At 50.9% G+C, this 20,763-nt stretch overlaps 1 protein-coding gene across 1 annotated transcript in view; it reads right to left on the reverse strand.

The window, feature by feature from the left end:
• Positions 1–593: 593 nt before the first annotated feature.
• Positions 594–20,763, reverse strand: part of CLEC4G (C-type lectin domain family 4 member G) — a 284,468-nt gene continuing 264,298 nt past the window's right edge. The window contains exon 10 of the mRNA XM_049789459.1: positions 594–606. The gene's annotated coding sequence lies outside the window, so the exon portion shown is untranslated. The remainder of the gene's footprint in view (positions 607–20,763) is intronic.

A 20,763-nucleotide genomic window follows, 5' to 3' on the forward strand; every position in this document is an offset into this window, starting at 1 on the left:
AGGTGTGAGGTGAAAGGTCAGATTGCAACAGAAAGTGGGTCTGTCTGGCAGGGAGCAAAGAGAGGAAAGCAAAGAGGGCAGCATGCTGGGATGGCAGCTTGGGAGGGTGTGGCCATGTTGAGCCCGGGCGTGGTCAAGGCGGGGCCAGATCAAGGCTGGGCTCGACCTGTTTGGGTAGGGGCTTGGTCTGGGTGCATTTGAGAAAGGGGTACAGAAAATGAGCCTGGAAAGAGCAAGGGAACTACACAGAGGGAAGCACTGCAAGGAGTAGCCTAAGAGACAGGACAGAAGCTCAAGAACTTGGCCTTGCATGAGGGTTCGGTCCCCAGCACTACATGGGGTCTCTGGAGCCCCTCCAAGAGTGAGCCCTGAGCACCTCCAGGTGTGACCCCCCAAAAAAAAACCAAACACACATGCAAAAAGTCAGCAATAGTGGAAGGCTGGGGGAAGCCTTTGCATGCTAAAGGCCCCAAGTTTGATACCAGAGGCTAACAGTTGCCACCCCCAAGCGCCTCCTGGAAACCCCTCAGCACTGACACCACCCTCCAGGCGTCCCCCTGCAGGAAGGTGGAGGTAACAGACTGTCTCTGCGGGGCTTGGAGGCATCTTTTCACACCTAAGGATGAAAATTGGGAATTTCTGACCACTAGGAGACAGTGCTTTTTATGGGGCGCAGTTGACTCCTACGGAACCTGTGAGATTAATTCATTGAGGCTAGAGAGATGGGACAGCCAGGACCACTCTTGCCTTCTCCAGGCCTGACCTGGGTTTGATCCCCACACCCTATAGGGTCCCCTGAGCTCCGCCAGAATTGATCCCTGAGTGCAGAGCCAGAAGTCAGCCCAGAGAATTGCCCCTCGAAAAATCAAAAAGTGACAGAGGGAAGCAGCAGAGTAACAGCATAAGAACACTCAGCTTGGGCCCGGAGAGATAGCACAGCGGTGTTTGCCTTGCAAGCAGCCGATCCAGGACCAAAGGTGGTTGGTTCGAATCCCGGTGTCCCATATGGTCCCCCCATCTGCCTGCCAGGAGCTATTTCTGAGCAGACAGCCAGGAGTAACCCCTGAGCACTGCCGGGTGTGGCCCCCCCCAAAAAAACACTCAGCTTGCATGCATGAGGCCCCAAGTTTGATCCCCAGCACCACAAAACAATGGAAGGGGGTGAGGACAGGGAACTTGAAAATGGCTCAAAGATAAAAGCACTGCAAGGTATGGCCCAAATATTATCCTAGTAAAGTTCTCAACTCCCCACCACAGTGTTATCAGAGACAGATCTAAGCCACAGTTAAAATAAAACCATATCTAACTGGAGATAGCAATGGGCATGCCTGCATGGAAGATCACAAAGATTTAAAAAAAAAAATAGAAAGAGGCCAGAAAGATAGAACAGAGAAGAAGGCAATTGCCTTGCAAGCAGCCAACCCTAATTTGATCCATGGCATCCCCATAGGATCCCTCAAGTAACCACAGGAGTGTTTTCCCAGCACAGAGCCAGGGGTGGCCCCAAAACTGAAACAAAACAAAATAAACATTAAAAATCCTATCTTGGAGAAGGAAAGAGAAAGAAAGAAAAAGAAAAGGAAGGAAGGAAGGAAGGAAAGGAAACAAGAAAGAAAGAAAGAAAGAAAGAAAGAAAGAAAGAAAGAAAGAAAGAAAGGAAGGAAGGAAGGAAGGAAGGAAGGAAGGAAGGAAGGAAGGAAGGAAGGAAGGAAGGAAGGAAGGAAGGAAGGAAGGAAGGAAGGAAGGAAGGAAGGAAGGGAGAGAGAAAGAAAGAAAGAGAGAAAGAAAGAAAGAGAGAAAGAAAGAAAGAAAGAAAGAAAGAAAGAAAGAAAGAAAGAAAGAAAGAAAGGAAAGAAAGAAAGAAAGAAAGAAAGAAAGAAAGAAAGAAAGAAAGAAAGAAAGAAAGAAAGAAAGAAAGAAAGAAAGAAAGAAAGAAAGAAAGAAAGAAAGAAAGAAAGAAAGAAAGAAAGAAAGAAAGAAAGAAAGAAAGAAAGAAAGAAAGAAAGAAAGAAAGAAAGAAAGAAAGAAAGAAGAAAGAAAGAAAGAAAGAAAGAAAGAAAGAAAGAAAGAAAGAAAAGAAAGAAAAAGAAAGATAAAGAAGATAGAAATAACCACAAAATCAGTGACAGTCTGAGAGAAATAGTTTTAGTTCAGTGTGTTGAGCTTCTGGTCCAGAGCTCGAATCCCCAACATCCCACATGTCATAAATTAAAGTTGCTGAGTCAGACATCTCTGTTGCGATCTGACAAAAAAGTAAAACTTAAAGACAATGGCATACACACACACACACACACACACACACACACACACACACACACACCATACACACAAGCTCACCTCTGGACACGGCCTATATTCTTCTGTTCTGTGGCCTCCCCCCATTTTCATATCCTCGTTCTCTTCTCCTCCTGAAAATGTCTCACTGGACCCTGATGAAAGTCAGGTTGAGGGGGCACTGGTAGGAGATGCAGGACTGTGTCTGGCGGGGGAAAGTAAGTGGCTGTCCCCGCCCCTCTTGCCGCCTGTCCCAGCCCCCTACACCCCCCAATCCAGCTTCTCTGCCCCACGCTCACTCAATCCTGCAGCCCCCATGGCTCACTCCTCGGGTCTTAACCACTCCTGGCCGGCTCTCTCCAAGTTCTGGCAGAAGCGGTGGGCCTTCAAGAGAGGTAAGGGGGACCAGGCCAGCGGCAATGGGGCACCCCTTCTTCCCCCTGCCACACCCTTCGGGAAGCCTTGTGCCTTTGAGGTGGACTTGCTCTGAGCCAGTCCCCGATCCCATAGTCCCCCCACCTTCCAATGCTGGGGGGACCCCAGAGCACCTCACAGAGGTGGACAGGGAGAAGGGACCCCTTTGGTCTCTGCAGAAGCTTCTGTTTGGGGTCCGGAGGGAAATGTAGAGAAAGATTAAATGTGTTGCCCTTGGGGAGGGACTCAAAAAAGGGAGAAGCTCCCCTCAAAAGCATCTTAGGGCTTAGCTCTGATGGCCTCCAGCACCAGGAGACAGAACCCCTGAGCAATGTCAAGTGTCACCCCCATAAAAATAACATAAAGGAGAAAGGTGGTGATTTTCAGAGGTTCTGTTAGAATCCCTCCCTCTCTCTTTCTCTTTCTCTCTCTCTCTCCCCTTTCTCTCTCTCATACACAAACAGATCCCAGGACCTCTGTTTATGTCCACCAGGGTGACAGACATGCTAATATTATGCCCCCCCCCCAAAAAAAAACCTGAGTGAGCTGCTTTAATAGAAAGACACTTGTTTCCCCCCTCCTTGGCTTTTCTGCCACACCCAGCAGTGCTCAGAGGTTATTCCTGGCTCTGCATTCAGGGGTCACTCCTAGCAGACTGGGGAGACCCTATGGGATGCTGGGAATTGAACCCGGGTCAGTGGCTTGCAAGGCAAACACCCTCCCCACAATGCTATCACCCTGACCCCAACTGCAGCAAAACCCTCCTTTTATGTCTGCGTTCATCCAGCTCTCAGCATCCTGTCTGCTTCCCTGAATATTCCTGAAAGCTCTAGCAGGGGTCCTCAAACTTTTTTTTTTGTTTTTTATTTTTGGTTTTTGGGCCACACCCAGCAGTGCTCAGGGGTGACTCCTGGCTGTCTGCTCAGAAATAGCTGCTGGCAGGCACGGGGGACCATATGGGACACCGGGATTCGAACCAACCACCTTTGGTCCTGGATTGGCTGCTTGCAAGGCAAACGCCACTGTGCTATATCTCCGAGCCCAAGGGTCCTCAAACTTTTTAAACAGGGAGCCAGTTCACTGTCCTTCAGACTGTTGGAGGGCCAGATTACAATAAAAACAAAAATTATGAACAAAAATCTATGCACACTGCATATATCTTATTTAGAAGTGAAGAAACAAAATGGGAATAAATACAATATGTGGCCCGCAGGCCGTAGTTTGAGGATCATTGCTCTAGAGAGTGTTTCTCAGTCTGAGGACTATCAACATTGGGGTTGGTTTCATCTTTTGGGAGGGGTGAGAGAAACACATCCAGTGGAGCTCAGGGCTTCCTCCTGGCTCAGCACTAAGAAATCACTCCTGGCAGTGCTCAGGAAAGCACAGAGGATCATCTATAATATTGCTCTGGCCCCTAATTTCATCTCTAATGGGGGGCTTCCTGTTCCTGGTGGGGGGTTCCTAGAATTCCTGGGTTCTATGAGGGAGTTAAATACTTGCAAGGAGCATGGGAAGGGAATGAGGCACCACCACAGAGTCTGGTGGTAGGAGATGTAGCTTGGAATTTGGGCATCAGCTATGGGCAGAGGGCTCCATCTTGGAGAGAAACAGGGATAAGGGTAGGGGCTCAAAGGCCCCATCAGCATGTGTCTAGCTCATAGTCCAGGAGGACATGGGAAAAAGGAGCTCTGGGCTTTTTCTGTTCAGCTTCGGCAAATCAGGGATTCTGTTTACTTTTTGTTTTGGGAGTTTCACCTAGTGGTTATCAGGGTTGACTCCTTCCTTTGTGGTCAGGGATCGCTCCTGGTGAAGCTCAGGTTACCATATGGGATGCCGGGGACTGGGTTGGCCACGTTAGGTCAGTGCCCTTCCTGCTGGACTGTGTCTTCTGGCCCCAGTGGCCCATTTCTCAGATCTGGAGACTGAAGCCTGGGGAGCAAAGCTGTAATGCAGACCTTCAGCCCCACTACCTTGTCCATCCTTTTTACACAGGCTCTGAGCCCAAACCACATGTCCAGCCTCTTGACTGTGCTGCAGCAGCCTCGGACGCCAAGAGCAGCCGTGGGTCCTGGAGACCTGAGCACCCCAACTTCTTTTCCAACATGGACGATGAGCAGGCAAGTGTTTAAGTGCTGAGGTGGGCAGATGGAGTGGGGGGAAAGGGAGGCAGCAAGCTGGTCAGCCTGTGAGCTCCCTAGAAGGGGGTGTTCAGGGGTGAGTCTGCAAGGTCTCTTTGAGGCTCAACAGAGCAGGAATGTGTGCCTACCAGGAACAATTTCTTTTCTTTTCTTTTTTCTTTTTTTTTGGAGGGCATTTGGGCCACACCCAGAGGCACTCACTCAGAGGTTACTCTTGGCTCTGCACTCAGAAATCACCCCTGGCAAGCTCGGGGGACCATATGGGATGCCGGAATTTGAACCGTTGTCCTGCGTGCAAGGCAAATATCCTACTGCCGTGCTATGCTCTGGCCCTTAGGAGCAATTTCTGAGTGCAGAGCTGGGAGTAACCCCAGAGTGCAGGGGCGTATGACTCAAAAATCAAGCAATAAAAAAAGGAAGGAAGGAAGGAAGGAAGGAAGGAAGGAAGGAAGGAAGGAAGGAAGGAAGGAAGGAAGGAAGGAAGGAAGGAAGGAAGGAAGGAAGGAAGGAAGGAAGGGGGCCGGAGAGAGAGTAAAATGGTAGGGCATTTGTCTGGCATGTGGCCAATCCAGGAGAAATGGATTTTATCCATTTATCCATATGGTCCCTCAAGCCTGCCAGGAGCGAATTCTGAGCACAGAGCCACGAGTAACTCCTGAGCACCACCAGGTGTAGTCCAAAACCAAAAAAAAAAAAAAAAAGAAGAGAAGGAAAGAGGGAAGAAAAGAAAGTAGGGAAGGACAGGGAAGGGAAAAGGAAGTTTGAGTCATTGGGTGGCTAAGTGGTAGAAGAAGGGATAAAAGGGGGCCCGGAGAGATAGCACAGCGGCGTTTGCCTTGCAAGCAGCCAATCCAGAACCAAAGGTGGTTGGTTCGAATCCCGGTGTCCCATGTGGTCCCCCGTGCCTGCCAGGAGCTATTTCTGAGCAGACAGCCAGGAGTAACCTCTAACTGCCGGGTGTGGCCCAAAAAGAAAGAAAGAAAGAAAGAAAGAAAGAAAGAAAGAAAGAAAGAAAGAAAGAAAGAAAGAAAGAAAGAAAGAAAGAAAGAAAGAAAGAAAGAAAGAAAGAAGAAAGAAAGAAAGAAAGAAAGAAAGAAAGAAAGAAAGAAAGAAAGAAAGAAAGAAAGAAAGAAAGGAAGGAAGGAAGGAAGGAAGGAAGGAAGGAAGGAAGGAAGGAAGGAAGGAAGGAAGGAAGGAAGGAAGGAAGGAAGGAAGGAAGGAAGGAAGGAAGGAAGGAAGGAAGGAAGAAAGAAAGAAAGAAAGAAAGGAAGAGAGGGAGAAAGAAAGAAAGGATAAAAGGAAGAGAGGGAGAAAGAAAGAAAGGATAAAAGGAAGAGAGGGAGAAATGGAGAAGAGTGAGGTGAGGTCCACACCCACCCAGGGATGCAAAAAAAAAAAAAAAAAAAAAGAAGAGTCAGGGAGATAGTACAGAAAGTAGCATGCTTACCTTGCACAGAGCTGACTGGGTTCATTCCAAGCACCAGGAGTAAAATCTGATCACCACAAGTTATGCACACCCAAAAAAAAAACAAACAAAACAAAAAGAAATAATCATAATTTGCTTGAAGTGGCTTTGGAATGGTATTTTTTCTAACCAACAAAATTTTTTCTAACTACAAAATTATCATTTGCCTTTGAGTCACACCTGGTGGAACTCAAGACTTACTCCTGGCTCTGTGCTCAGGGCTCGCTCTTAGTGGTGCTCAGGGAATTTTATGGGATGCCAAGGATCAAACCCAGATCAGCTATGCAAGGCAAAGAGCCTCCCTACTATATGATGCTCCAGCCCAACAAACCTATGTTTTGAAAGTGCTTGTCCATGGAACCACCTTGTACTATGATTCGTCTAGCCCAAAGGGCTTTTTTTTTTTTTTTTGAGTTCTTGCTTCTGGATGTGGTAGCAGAACCTTCCCCCAAAGATTCCTAGGACTGAGGGGGTTAAATCATGTCTCCTTCCTTGGGGTTTCAAACCAGAAGACATTGTTTATAGTTAGATGCCTGGAAAGCTGCTGACAGAGGGAGCACACCATACATTCCTTCTTGGGGTAATTTCTGTTTCCATTTGGGTTTGGGAGCCACAACTGGTGGTGCTCCAAGCTGACTCCTGGCTCTACAATCAAGGATTACTCCTGACAGGGCTCAGGGGGACCCTATGAGATGCCAGGGATCAAACCCAGGTCTTTTGCATACAAAACAAATGTTCTCTTTGCTCTACCCTTGCTCTGGCCCCTGGTCTCTGACTGTTCTCACCCAAGAAATGTTTGAAGAGAGATCTGAACCTCCTGCAGAGTCAGAGCCCCCCCTTCACTTCCCCACTCTCCTGCTCTGCCCCCCCCAGGTTACCTGCCTAGTGGGCACTAGAACAAGCTATGCCAAAGTTACCAGCCTCCCTGCACCCCACATCCAGCTTCTGCCACTGCTGAGGGAGGCCAGATGCAGGAGAAAAAGGGGGCGCCCATCCAGATTCAGTGTCTGTCCTGACATGTTTGTATTTCAGGGGAGACAAAACCCAGGATCCCTCTGGGCGGAGGATATGGGAGGCACTGAAGGTGTTGCAGCAGCAGGGATGGCCAAGGAGAGACTCAGGCGACCATGGGAGAGACCTAGCAGGCTCCTAGTGAGGACACGAGGATATGAGTGCAACCAGTGGCCTAACAGGATCAGCAATGGACCCCCAAAACAGGTTACACATTCTAAAGTCAAGAGGGAGATTTGAGGGACCAGAGTGATAGCCCAGCGAGAAGGGTGCTGACTTTTGCACACAGCTGAGCTGGGATTGATTCCCAGCACCCCATAGGATCCTCTGAGCACTGCCAGAAATGATCCCTGAGTGCAGTGTCAGAAATATGCCTCCTCAAGAATTTAATTTAAAAATAAAAAGAAAGAAAGATGAGGATCCAGGGAGATGGCTCAGAACACTAGAGCCCCAAATACCAGCAGGTTTGGACCCCAGATAGAAGCAGCATAGTCATGCAAAGCAGCCTGATGGATCCCTCTCAAACGCTGAATCACTGAAGCTGAATTACTGTCTAAGGCTGGAGATTAGTGCAGCGGGGAGGGTGCTTATCTTGGATGCAATTAGCCCGGGTTCAATCCTGGTACCCCTTAGGGTCTCCCTGAACATTGCCCAGAGTGATCCCAGATGACAGAGAGAGAGAGAGAGAGAGAGAGAGAGAGAGAGAGAGAGAGAGAGAGAGAGAGAGAGAGAGAGAGAGAGAGAGAGAGAGAGCACTCAGAACTGGATGTGTTTATCTGCAAATAATAGACTAGATCACAGGTTGGAATGTTACTCAACCTTAAAAAGGAAGGAACTTCTTCGCACAGAACCGTGAGACTCTGACAGAAACCAGGTCCACCAAGACAAGAGCACGGGACCCTAGGAACAGGGTGGAAGAGTCATTTTTTGGTGGGTGGGTACACCCAATGGCACTCAAAAGTTACTCCTGGCTCTGCACTCAGAACTTACTCCTGGCAGGCTCTGGGGACATACAGGATGCAAGAGAATTTAGACTATTGGGGGGAGGGCCAGAATAGTGACAGAGCAGCGCCTGTCAGTCCATGGGGTCCAAAGATAAAGCATCAGCAAGATGCTGTCTGCTTTTTGGGGTTTTTTTTGGGGGGGTTGTTTTTGCTTTTTGGTTTTGGGCAACACCCAGTGATGCTCAGGGGTTACTCCTAGCTCTGTGCTCAGAAATCGCTTCTAGCTTGGGGGACCGACCATATAGGACACCGGGGGATCGAACCGCAGTCCGTACTAGGTTAGTGCTTGCCAGGCAAATGCCCTACCGCTTGCACCACCGCTCCCGTCCCAATGCTGCCAGCTTTATATATATCCTTCATATTCTAATATTCTTTTTTTGTTTGTTTGTTTTTTGTTTTTGGGCTACACCCGACGGTGCTCAGGGATGACTCCTGGCTGTCTGCTCAGAAATAGCTCCTGGCAGGCACGGGGGACCATATGGGACACTGGGATTCGAACCAACCACCTTTGGTCCTGGATCGGCTGCTTGCAAGGCAAACGCCGCTGTGCTATCTTTCCGGGTCCTTCTATTCTCTCTTGAACCCGTGGGTGGGGGCAAGATAGTGACCAGAGCAGCACCTGCCAATTTATGGGGGGCGGGGACAGAGATAAAGCATCAGCGAGATGCTGCCTCTATCTCTCTCTCTTGAACCCGGACCTCCTCCAGCTACCTCTGGCCTATAAATTCCCTCTCACTCTCTGTGAAACCCCCAGAAGGCAGCTGTAGACCTCAGACTCCAGGAGAAATAGCGGTGGCGCGGTGGTAGGGCGTTTGCTTTGCACATGACTGACCTAGGACACACAGCAGTTTGATCCTCCGGCGTCCCATATGGTCCCCCAAGCCAGGAGTGATTTCTGAGCCCATAGTCAGGAGTAACCCCTGAGTGTCACTGGGTGTGGCCTGAAAACAAACCAACAAACAAACAAACAAAAAGAGGAATAAAAAAAGATACTTGGGGCTGGTGAGGTGGCGCTAGAGGTAAGGTGTCTGCCTTGCAAGCGCTAGCCAAGGAAAGATCGCGACCGCGGTTTGATCCCCCGGCATCCCATATGGTCCCCCCAAGCCAGGGGCAATTTCTGAGCACTTAGCCAGGAGTAACCCCTGAGCATCAAATGGGTGTGGCCTGAAAAACCAAAAAAAAAAAAAGAAGATATTTGAGGATCTCTCTCTCTCTCTCTCTCTCTCTCTCTCTCTCTCTCTCTCTCTCTCTCTCTCTCTCTCTCTCTCTCTCTCTTTCTCTCTCAGTCCTGAATGGATGATTGCTACAATTTGGCATCTGTGGGTGGGCATGAGTCTCCACCCAGCAGCCAGGCCCCTATGGACCCCTGTGAGCCTTGCAGCGCCAGGCCCTGGCAGCCTCGGGTCTTTGCAGCCGAACAGCAGGCAGATTTGCAGCTTATTGCAGTAACCTGCAGAAGCCTGGCAACCCTGCTGCAACCTGCCTGTGGAAAACTGCCTGGAAAAGGCCAGTGATTTTACAGGATGGATTTTCCGCAATTCTGGGTTCGATCCCTGGTGGTGGCAGATGGGGAGAGGAGGATTGTAGCTCATATTTAACCACAATCCATGAAGGGAAGGGCCTGCACTGCAGAGAGCTGGGTGAGGGAGGGAGGGCAGGAGAAATGAGGGCTGCGCCCTGCCTGCTTTTTCTTCCTCATTCCTGGGCATGTATGGGCACAGTCGGGCACCACTGCCAGCACCATCCTGAGGTGACCTCAAGCTGAGCTGAAGTGTTCCATGGGCTGGGGGTGGGGTTGTGGGAACATTGGGAGGCTTTGCCTGAAATGTTCTCCACTTTGGGCATTTGTGGGAATCAAATGGCCGTGTCCTGTGGGAAAAAAAAGGGGGGCCAGAGCGATAGTACAGCGGTAGAGCGTTTGACTTGCACGTGGCCTGCATGGGTTTGATTTTCAGCATCCTATATGGTCCCCAAAGCCTGCCAGGAGCAATTTCTGAGTGCAGAGCCAGGATTTACCTCTGAGTGCTATTGGGTGTGACCCCCCAAAAAAACAAACAAACAAAAAATACTGAGCCAATAGGGTTCAGAGTGATAACATAAAGGGGAGGGTGTTTGCCTTGCATGTGGCTGACCCAGGTTCTATGTTTTTTGTTTGTTTGTTTGTTTGTTTGTTTTTGGGGTCACACCCGGTGGTGCTCAGGGGTAACTCCTGGCTGTCTGCTTAGAAATAGCTCCTGGCAGGCACGGGGGACCATATGGGACACCGGGATTCGAACTAACCACCTTTGGTCCTGGATCGGCTGCTTGCAAGGCAAACGCCGCTGTGCTATCTCTCCGGGCCCTGACCCAGGTTCTATGAGCGTGCTGGGATGGCACCAAAACAAAAGAAAATAAAGCAAAACAGAAAATCCACAACTTTCTTGGTGTTCTGATCTGCAAGGTGGGGTGAGAGTGCCCCCTTGTGGAGCAAGTTGTGGGATTGAGGAGGATATGGCTTTCGTTGGGGGGGAAGTACTGGGGTTTCAGCACCCTGATGGACCCAGCGTTTCTATCCGAATATCTTGCTTGGGCTGGCACACTAGTATAGCAGGTAAGGTGCTTGCCTCGCTCGCACGCGGCCAACCCAAGTTCCATTCCGGGCACCACATATGGTCCCTGGCAGAGTGTTAGATCCCTGAGTGCAGAGCCAGAAATAATTACTGAGCACTCCTGGGTGTGACCCCCAGACACAACAAAATCAACCAAAGTACAAGAGGAAAGACTGTCCTTGCATGCAACTGCTCCTGGTTCCATCCCTGGAGCCACATATAGTCCCTGAGCACCTCCAGGTGTGGCTCCCAAACCTGACATAAAGCCAAAGCTAGAGAGAAAGAAGACAACCGCAATCACTCTTTGCACGCAGCTAGCCTGGTTCAATCCTTGGCACCACAGAACCTCCGGGAGCACCGCCTGGAGTGATCCCTGAGCACAGAGCCTGGAATAGCCCCTGGGTATCTGAGTCCAGCTTGCATAAAGGAGGACTGAGCATTGGGGAGGAAATCTGTCTCCGGGAGTCCCCCAACTTTGCTGCCTAGAGAAAAATCAATGCCTTCTCCCCACACCTTCAGGAGGATGGATTCCCAGAGCAGACCCTGGAGGACAGCTCAGAAGACCTCAGCCTGGACTTAGAGGCCCTTCAGGGCAGCGAGTATCTGAAAGACCTGGGCATTGGGATCCCTATTGACGGCCAGCCCGAGAAGAAGGAGGAGCAGAGCCGTGCACCCCTTCCTGCGATGCCCGGAGGAACAAAGCCCAGCTCCAGCTCCAGCTCCAAGGGCTCCCGGGGCTTGCAGCGGAGGCGGAGCTGGGAAAGGTCCCGGAGCTGCTCAGAGATCAGGAGAAGGTCAGATGCTAGGACACGCCCATTGGGGGAGGAGTCGTGGATGGTCACGCCCACTTGGGAATGATACTTATCTGAACACGCCCACACTGGGAGGGGCCACTATCTGGACACGCCCACCGAGCAGGAGGGGCCAGTTTATCCCCATCCTGGAAGGGAGCTATAAGGACACGCCCATACGGGAGGGGCTTGTTCGGGACACGCCCCTAGAGGGAGGGGCTAGGTTAGAGCATGCCCACCAGGGAGAGCCGTTCAGGACACGCCCACTCGAGGAAGTAACAAGATACGCCCACTCAGGGAGAGCTGGTCTTGGACACACCCACTAGTAGAGGTTGGGGGTCAGAATGCGCCAATCAGAAGGGGGCAGGTGCAGGACACGCCCACCCGGGGAGGGACCAATGGGACACGCCCACCAGGAGAGGCGGGGTGGGCAAGTTACTCGGTCCCGCCCCCTAAGTGAGCATATGTGAGATGTGAGTGTATGAGTTTTCTGCTTGGGGCCCTAGCAGTGGAACCCACGACTTCTGAGCAAATATGGACGCTTACTTCAGGCCCCACAACTGCATTTTGCTCTCAGATTCCTCTGGGGCTTTGCAGTTTGTCGGAGAAGCCACCTGTGGAGCCTGAGGGGTGCAGGTGGCATCAGGAACAAATGCAGTGATGGCCGCATCCACTAGCTGTGTGCGGGCTCCAGGCCCTTGCAGGCTCACAGCAAATCACCTGCCTGCGTGGAGCTCCTCACTTTGGCTCAGCAGGAGGACCCACATTCCTGTGTAGCATGATCAGGCATATTTGGGGGTACACATACACACAGTGTTCATGAGGTAGAAGACAAAGTTGCCTTGGACCCCAAAAGAAGAGCAGGGGTTAAGGCTAAGGCGTTTGTCTTGCACAAGGCTGCCCCAGAGGCAGGAGCAAAAAATAACACAGCGAGGAGGGCTTTTGACTCAAAAGGGGCTGATCCAGAATTAATCCTCAGCATCCCAGAGGGTCCCCTGAGCACTGCCAAAAGTAATTCCAGAGTACACAGCATAGGAGGCAACCCTAAGCTGGGGTGTGTCCCCACCAAAAAAAGAAAATAAACAAGACTGCCCCAAGTTTGATCCCCTGGCACCAACTAGGGTCCGTAAACACTTGAGCACAGAGCTAGGAGTCAGCCCTTAGGACACTGCATGTGATTCCAAAACAACAACAACAACAAAAAAAAAAAAAAAAACAAAACAGAGTATATGGGAGATAGGTTGAGAGACGCAGGGAATTACGTGGTGTTGGGACAAGATATACAAGAAACCCATCAAACACACACACACACACACACACACACACACACACACACACACACACACAAACATACTGCCAGAGGGCAGATCAGACCAGTCCTGGACCAAACGGTCTATTCCAAGGAGTTCTCTACAGCACCCCCCATCAGATACAGAAGTCAGGGGTGAAAGCCAGCTGACACCCCATCTCTCCCTCCCTCTACCAGGCTCAGCCTGGATGTCTCAGCCATAAGTGAGGGGCTCGGCCTTCCTCGGACCCTAGCCAGCCTCGCCCTTAACCTCTCCGGAGCCGGTTTGCAAATGTGGACCCGAGAGTTTCAGCCTGGACACGGGACCCCAACAGAGGCTCCAGGCAAGGTGGGTACCCCTTTCTGACCAGCTGCATGGAGCGGAGGAGAACAGGGACTTCGAATTGGGGTGTGGTCTTACTCCAATGGTGGCCCAGCATAGAGGCCAGGCTCAAGAATTCTTGAAGGGGGCCGGGAAGGTGGCGCTAGAGGTAAGGTGTCTGCCTTGCAAGCGCTAGCATAGGACGGACAGCGGTTCGATCCCCCGGCGTCCCATATGGTCCCCCCAAGCCAGGGGCAGTTTCTGAGCGCATAGCCAGGAGTAACCCCTGAGCATCAAACGGGTGTGGCCCAAAAACCAAAAAAAAAAAAAAAGAATTCTTGAAGGTCAGGGACTGGAATGATAGCACAGTCGGGAGGGCATTTGCCTGGGATGCAGATGACTCGGGTTCGATCCCGGCATCCCATAGCATCCTCTGAGCATCACCAGGAGTAATCCCTGAGCACAGAGCCAGGGGTCAGCTCTGAGCATTACTGGGTGTGATCCCCAAAACAAAGAGTCTTGAAGGTGTTGAGGTGAAGGCAGGAATCCCTGGATGTAAGTGGGAGTTCATTGAGAGAGGATGCACAAGCTATGATAGGAGAAATTTCTCCTGGGGTGGTACCCATGTCTGGGATCCCTCACCCAAGACTGTCACCTCAGTTTTGCGGGGCAGGGGTAGTCCTTGGCATTCAGTCATTCAATCATTCCTTACTCTTCCTTGACTGTTATAGGAATCCAGCCCCTTCCCTATTCCCTGGGGGTTGGTGGGTGTGGGTGGGTGTTGGGGGACTCTCAACCTGCCTGATCCCTGTTCCTCCACAGAAATGGGACCACCTCAAAAGAAAAGCAAGATCACAGTCAGAGCCTGTGGGTTCCTCAGAGTTCAGTGCTCAAGCTCTGGAGGTGTCGGAGCCTGAAGTTCAAGGTAGCCATTTCTGAGGGTTCCCCCATTCTCAGGAGAGGGCCTTCTACCAGGTTTCCCTGCTTAAGTCACTGGCTGTGTCCCCAAAGAAAAAAAAATAGACTGCAGGTGGGGGCTGGCTACTTCATCCAGCACCTGTTGATGAAGTCTGGGGACTGCCTGGAGGTGGTGACCATGCCCTCTGGTCTCTATGTCTCACACTGCATGAAGGTCTCTCTGGGGTCAGACCCACCTGTGATCTACACCCAAACCTTCATTTCTTTTTTTTTTTTTTTTTTGGTTTTTGGGCCACACCCAGTAACGCTCAGGGGTTACTCCTGGCTATGCGCTCAGAAGTCGCTCCTGGCTTGGGGGACCATATGGGACACCGGGGGATGGAACCGCGGTCCGTCCTAGGCTAGCGCTGGCAAGGCAGACACCTTACCTTTAGCGCCACCACCCAGCCCCCAAACCTTCATTTCTAGCTAATCTCAGGGTCTCCCTAAGAAAGAGAGTCTGGAGAAATAGCACAGCAGTGAGGCCATTTGTCCTGGCATCCCTTAGGGTTTCCCGAGCCCCATCAGGAGTGATTCTTGAGTGCAGAGCTAGGAGTAACCCCTGAGCACCACGGGACATAATCCCTCAAAAAAGGGAGAGATGTGAGTTCTGTGAGCACACTTCTTTCTTTGCCAGTTAGTTTAGAATTTCTCAAACTGGACTGGAGTGATAGCACAGTGATAGGGTGTTTGCCTCGCATGCAGTCGACCCTGGACAGACCTGAGTTTGATTCCGGGCATCCCATATGGTCCCCAACCCTGCCAGGAGCAATTTCTGAGTGCAGGACCAGGAGTAACCCCTGAACACAGTCGGGTGTCCCCCCAAAAAAAAAGAATTTCCCAAACTGCCCCCCTAGTCTAATGTGGGTGGTTTTCAAGATGGGGGGGGGCTTCTACCAGTTGATGCTTTTTTGGGTCTTGTTTTGATGCCATGTCCAGCTTGTCAGGGTGACTCCTGGATCTTTTTTGTTTGGTTGGTTTTTGGTTTGTTTGTTTTGGGTTTTTTTTTGGGGGGGGGCCACACCCAGCAGTGCTCAGGGGTTAACTCCTGAGTATCTGCTCAGAAATAGCTCCTGGCAGGCACGGGGGTGGGGGGGGGAAAGGGGACCATATGGGACGCCGTGATTCGCACCAACCACCTTAGGTCCTGGATCAGCTGCTTGCAAGGCAAACACCACTGTGCTATCTCTCCGGCCCAGACTCCTGGATCTTAAATCAGGGATCACTCCTGGCTTGAGGGACCCTATGGAGTCCTGGGGGACCCCCCTTTGTCTTGCAGTTGACAGTTTTAGAATATTCTTTGTTCCAGTGCTGGAGCTTCTCTTCCTGGGGTCTCACTTCCTCTCTTTGCAATTGTGTTTTCTGGAGAGTAATACCCAATGATGCTCAGGAGTTACTCCTGGCTCTGTACTCAGGAATCACTCCTGGCAGTGCTCAGGGAATGGTATGGGGTGCTGGGGATCAAACCTGGGGTTGGCCTTGTGCAAGGCTCTGCCTACACTTGGCTTGTTATTCCACATCTCTCTCTCTCTCTCTCTCTCTCTCTCTCTCTCTCTCTCTCTCTCTCTCTCTCTCTCTCTCTCTCTCTCTCTCTCTTTTTTGGTTTTTGGGTCACACCTGGCAGCACTCAGGGGTTACTCCTGGCTCGATGCTCAGAAATTGCCCCTGGCAGGCACAGGGGACCATATGGGATGCCAGGATTCGAACCACTGTCCTTCTGCATGAAAGGCAAATGTCTTACCTCCATGCTATCTCTCCGGCCCCGTTATTCCACATCTCAATGGCTTTGCAGACCTCAAGAACTGTCCTTCATGTCAACTTTAAAACACTTTTTCCGGGCCCGGAGAGATAGCACAGCGGTGTTTGCCTTGCAAGCAGCCGATCCAGGACCAAAGGTGGTTGGTTCGAATCCCGGTGTCCCATATGGTCCCCCGTGCCTGCAAGGAGCTATTTCTGAGCAGACAGCCAGGAGTAACCCCTGAGCACTGCCGGGTGTGACCCAAAAACTAAAAAAAAAAAAAACACTTTTTCCTAGGGCCAGAGAGATAGCATGGAGGTAAGGCATTTGCCTTTCATGCAGAAGGTCATTGGTTTGTATCCCAGCATCCCATGTGGTCCCCCGAGCCTGCCAGGAGCGATTTCTGAGCATAGAGCCAGGAGTAACCCATGAGCGCTGCTGGGTGTGACCCAAAAACCAAATAAAACAAAAAACACTTTTTTCTGCATTCCCAGTGTCCCCCAGCTTCTTCCAAAACCCCTCAAAAAGAATGAGGTGAGGCATGCTTGTTAGGGTTCATTACAAGTTTAGGGACTTTGACACTCCCTGTCTCTCCTTCCCCAAGGCCCTTCCGGGTCCCCACTTTGTTGTTATTGTTGTTGTTGTTGTTTTGGGGCCACACCCAGCTGTGCTCAAGGGTTACTCCTGATCTGTGCTCAGAAATTGCTCCTGGCAGGTTCAGAAAATCATATGGGATGCCAAGGATTGAACCCAGGTTTGTCCCATGTCAGCCACGTGCAAGGCAAATGTCCTACTGCTGTGCTATCTCTTTGGCCTCCAGTCCCCACTTCTGCAGAGCCCTCCCTGGGGATTCAGGCTGGAGGGGGGTGCAGCCCAATATCCATCACAGCTTTGTTCGGGGTGCTGGTGTGTTCCAGGTCTGGAGCCCCCCATGCTGGAGTCTGTGGAGAAAGACCACGTGGAGCCTGAGCATGTGTGAGTGTCTGTGCCTGTACCCCTGCAGGGAAGGACACCCCAAAACCTCGGCCTCCTCCTTTCCCCTAAAGGGAAGGCTCCTGGGTAGTGTGATTCTAGGCTCAACCATCACCATGTGTGAAGGGGGGATCTGTGACAGGGAACAACTAAAGCTGCTTTATTCCATCCACAGGCTTATGGTTCAGCAGGTTCTTCAAGAACTGCGGCAGTTCCATGGGTATGAGGGGATGGGGATAGGATGGAGGGGGGGCAGCAAAGTCAGGGACACAAGAGCACAGGAGACAGGTGTGGGAACAGGGAGCAGACTGGGAGGAGACACATGGGAGGTAGGAATGGAGGGACAGGGGTAAGGACAGGAGTGCCAGCTTGGAGTGGGGACAAGCCACTGAATTCAGTGCCTATCCTCTCTTCTGCAGCGCCCGGCAGGGAACCCACTTGTCTACCTGCCCTGGAGTAGCCCATTCCAATGTCACCTGGTTTGAGTTCCTATCTGAGTAAGTCCTCACAGCCACAGCTCCACGGAGTGACCACCACAGCCACCATTGAGCTAACTTAAAGGGTGGTGAGGAGCATCTCATCCACCCTGGCAGGGCAAAGGAAGACTTTCTGGAGGAGATGTCAGTGGGAGCCGGGTTCTGATGGATGAGTAGGAGTCTGCTAAAATATGGCGATGAGGTTGGGGAGAGCAAATGGAGCCTTTGGAGGGAATTGCATGTCTCTAAAGGTGGGGGAGGGCCGGAGAGATAGCATGGAGGTAAGACGTTTGCCTTTCATGCAGAAGGTCATTGGTTCAAATCCCGGCATCCCATATGGTCCCCTGAGCCTGCCAGGAGCGATTTCTGAGTGTAGAGCCAGGAGTAACCCCTGAGCACTGCCGGGTGTGACCCAAAAACCTAAATAAATAAATAAATAAATAAAAATAAAAATATAAAGGTGGAGCAAAGAGGTCTAGGCTGGGGGAGAGGGAGGGTAGAGTTAGATGAAACCAACATGACAGCCCCTGACCACTCCAAGTCAAGACAAGGCCCAGACCCCACTTTCCTGGAACTCAGCAAGGTAAGCATACATGATTATTGAATGGATGTGTGTATTTTGAGGGGCAAGGATAGTCAGGAATCAGAGAAGAGGAGACACAGGATGAGAACCCACTAGAAGATTGAGATGGGGTCCGATGCCCCCAGCAGGGCTGGTCCCAAATGGCTGGGTAATACCCCCCCCCATTTTCTTCTCTTTTCATCCTTTAGGACTGAGGATGGTGCTGGCAAGGTGGAGAGGATTCCCCGGGGTGCTGGGGTGAAACGCAAGCTGAGCTGCCTCCGCAGCCAGTTCACCAGGCAGAAGGAGAAGGTCAGTGGGGGAAAATGCAACCCTAACCTGGGGTCCCTGTTATTGAAGTATAAAGGGGGAGGGAGAAAAGGAGGGGAAAGATCTATCTGATGTTCATCTCAGTCTTCCCTGCTCCAGGCTAAGAGTCCGGGAATGCCCAAGGATAAGGGCCAGGACTCCAGAGAGAGGAAAGAGTGTGCCGGGTGCAGCTCACCTGCCCTGAGTACTGGTAAGTAGTGGGCACAAGGACCCTCGAGGGGTGCCCTCTGATCTCCTTGCAATTGCAGCCTTGTGGCTATCATAGAGTTGGGTATCCTCCCATGCATACTTTATAAAAATCAAGGGTGATGGGGACGGGCGAGTGGGACTGTGTTTGTGAGTGAGAATGGCTACAACAGGAAATGCAATCTGAAGGGCTGAATCCCCAGAAACGGCATTTTTGGGAGGTTTTGCAGACATTGGATGGAGGTGGTTCTGGAGGTGGTAGAGAGGAACCTAGAGATGGATCTGGATAGGATTCTGGAGGTAGGATTGAAGGTGGAGCTGGATGTGATTTGGAGGTGGATCTGAAAATAAATCCATAGGTGAATCTGGAGATGGACCCAGAGATGGGAATGGAGTTGGATCTAGAGGTGGGTCTGGAGGGAGATCTAGAGGGAGATCTGGAGGTGGATCCAAGGATGGATCTGGAGATGGGTCTGGAGATGGGTTTGGAGTTGGATCTAGAAGTAGATCTAGAGGGAGATCTGGAGGTGGATCCGGAGATGGATCCGGAGATGGGTCTGGAGTTGGATCTAGAAGTAGATCTAGAGGTGGGTCTGGAGGGAGATCTAGAGAGAGATCTAGAGAGAGATCTGGAGTTGGATCTAGAAGGAGCTCTAGAAGTGGGTCTGGAGGGAGATCTAGAGGGAGATCTGAAGGTGGATCCGGAGGTGGATCCAAGGATGGATCCGGAGATGGGTCTGGAGTTGGATCTAGAAGTAGATCTAGAGGTGAGTCTGGAGGTGTTGTGGAGGTGGATCAAGAGGACTTGCCTGGAGGTGGATCTAGAGCTGATTCTAGAGTTGGATCTGGAGATGGAGCTGGGTATGGATCTGGAAAGAGATCTGAAGATAGTTCTGGGGGTGGGTCTGGGATGTTTCTGGGGATGTCTGAGATGTGACTGTTGGTAGAACGAGTTGGGGCTCTTTCTGGAATTGTTGGAACGGGCATCCGGTAACTTTGTGGTCTAGCATGCAGAATACTGGTCTCTCTACACCTTGTCCCCAAGATATGCAAGATGGGTCTCACTTTATCCCCTTTGCATCAGAATCTCAGCACTAGTGGGGATTCATCTTGATTCATCACACTTAGAATCACCCTTCCAAATAAGGTCACTTTCGTGGGTACTGGGGGTCTTAGGATCAGGTACTTCCTGCCCAGGGTTCTTGGGAAGGAAAGTTGAGTGGGGCCAGGAGCGCCCCCTTGCCATGCATGTAAGAACAGCAGCAGATTGACATGACATTTATCATCTCCCCAAAACCATCCGTTGGGAATCCCCAAAGGAAGCAAATGCTCAAGAAGTTGAAGAGGCCTTAGAGGCAGAGACTGGGAACATTTGTTTGGGGAGGGGGTGTGTAGAATTGGGCTTTTCTGAAGATGGTGCCTCTAGCAGTGATGGCAAACCTATGGCACATGTGCCAGCTGTGGCACACGAAGGCCTTGCAGCTGGCACACAGGAAGGTTCGCAATTAAGATGTGTGGTGTGGCGGGAGGCGAGTGTGATACTAAAATCTTGTTATTAAGGTTTAGTTGATGTGCTGGCACTTTGAGGAAATTCTTTGGTTTTCTGCAGCAGTTTTGGCACTCGGGCTCAAAAAGGTTAGCCATCACTGCTCTAGAGAGAAAGAGAAAGGATGAGGGAAAGAGAGGGAGGGAGAGAAGGAGGGAGCAAGGAAGGAAGGAAGAAAGGAAGGGAGGGAGGGAGGGCAGAAGGAAGGAAGGAAAGAAGGAAGGAAGGAAGGAAGGAAGGAAGGAAGGAAGGAAGGAAGGAAGGAAGGAAGGAAGGAAGGAAGGAAGGAAGAAGGAAGGAAGGGAGGGAGGGAGGGGGGAGGGAGGGAAGGAGGGAGGGAGGCCAGAGATAAAAAGGGATATAGTAGAGTAGTGTGAGAGAGAGAAAGAAGCAGAGAGAGGGAAAGAGAAGTGGAAGGAGGAGAGGGAGATGGGGAAAAAGGGAGAGGGAAATAAAAGAGTAGAAGGGGAAGGCAATTCTGGGGCCTAAGACCTTGAAAAGCTTTACCCTGACAAACAATCCTACAAATCACCTCAATATTTTCATTGTTTTTTCTTTATTTTTGTTTTTTTTTTGTTTTTGGGCCACACCCAGCAATGCTCAGGAGTTAGTTACTAGTAGCTCTGTGCTCAGAAATCACTCCTGACAGTCTCAAGGGATCATATGGGATGTCGAGGATCGAACCCGGGTGCATCCCGGGT

The sequence above is a fragment of the Suncus etruscus genome, chromosome 15, assembly GCF_024139225.1.
Source record: "Suncus etruscus isolate mSunEtr1 chromosome 15, mSunEtr1.pri.cur, whole genome shotgun sequence".
Classification (NCBI taxonomy): domain Eukaryota; kingdom Metazoa; phylum Chordata; class Mammalia; order Eulipotyphla; family Soricidae; genus Suncus; species Suncus etruscus.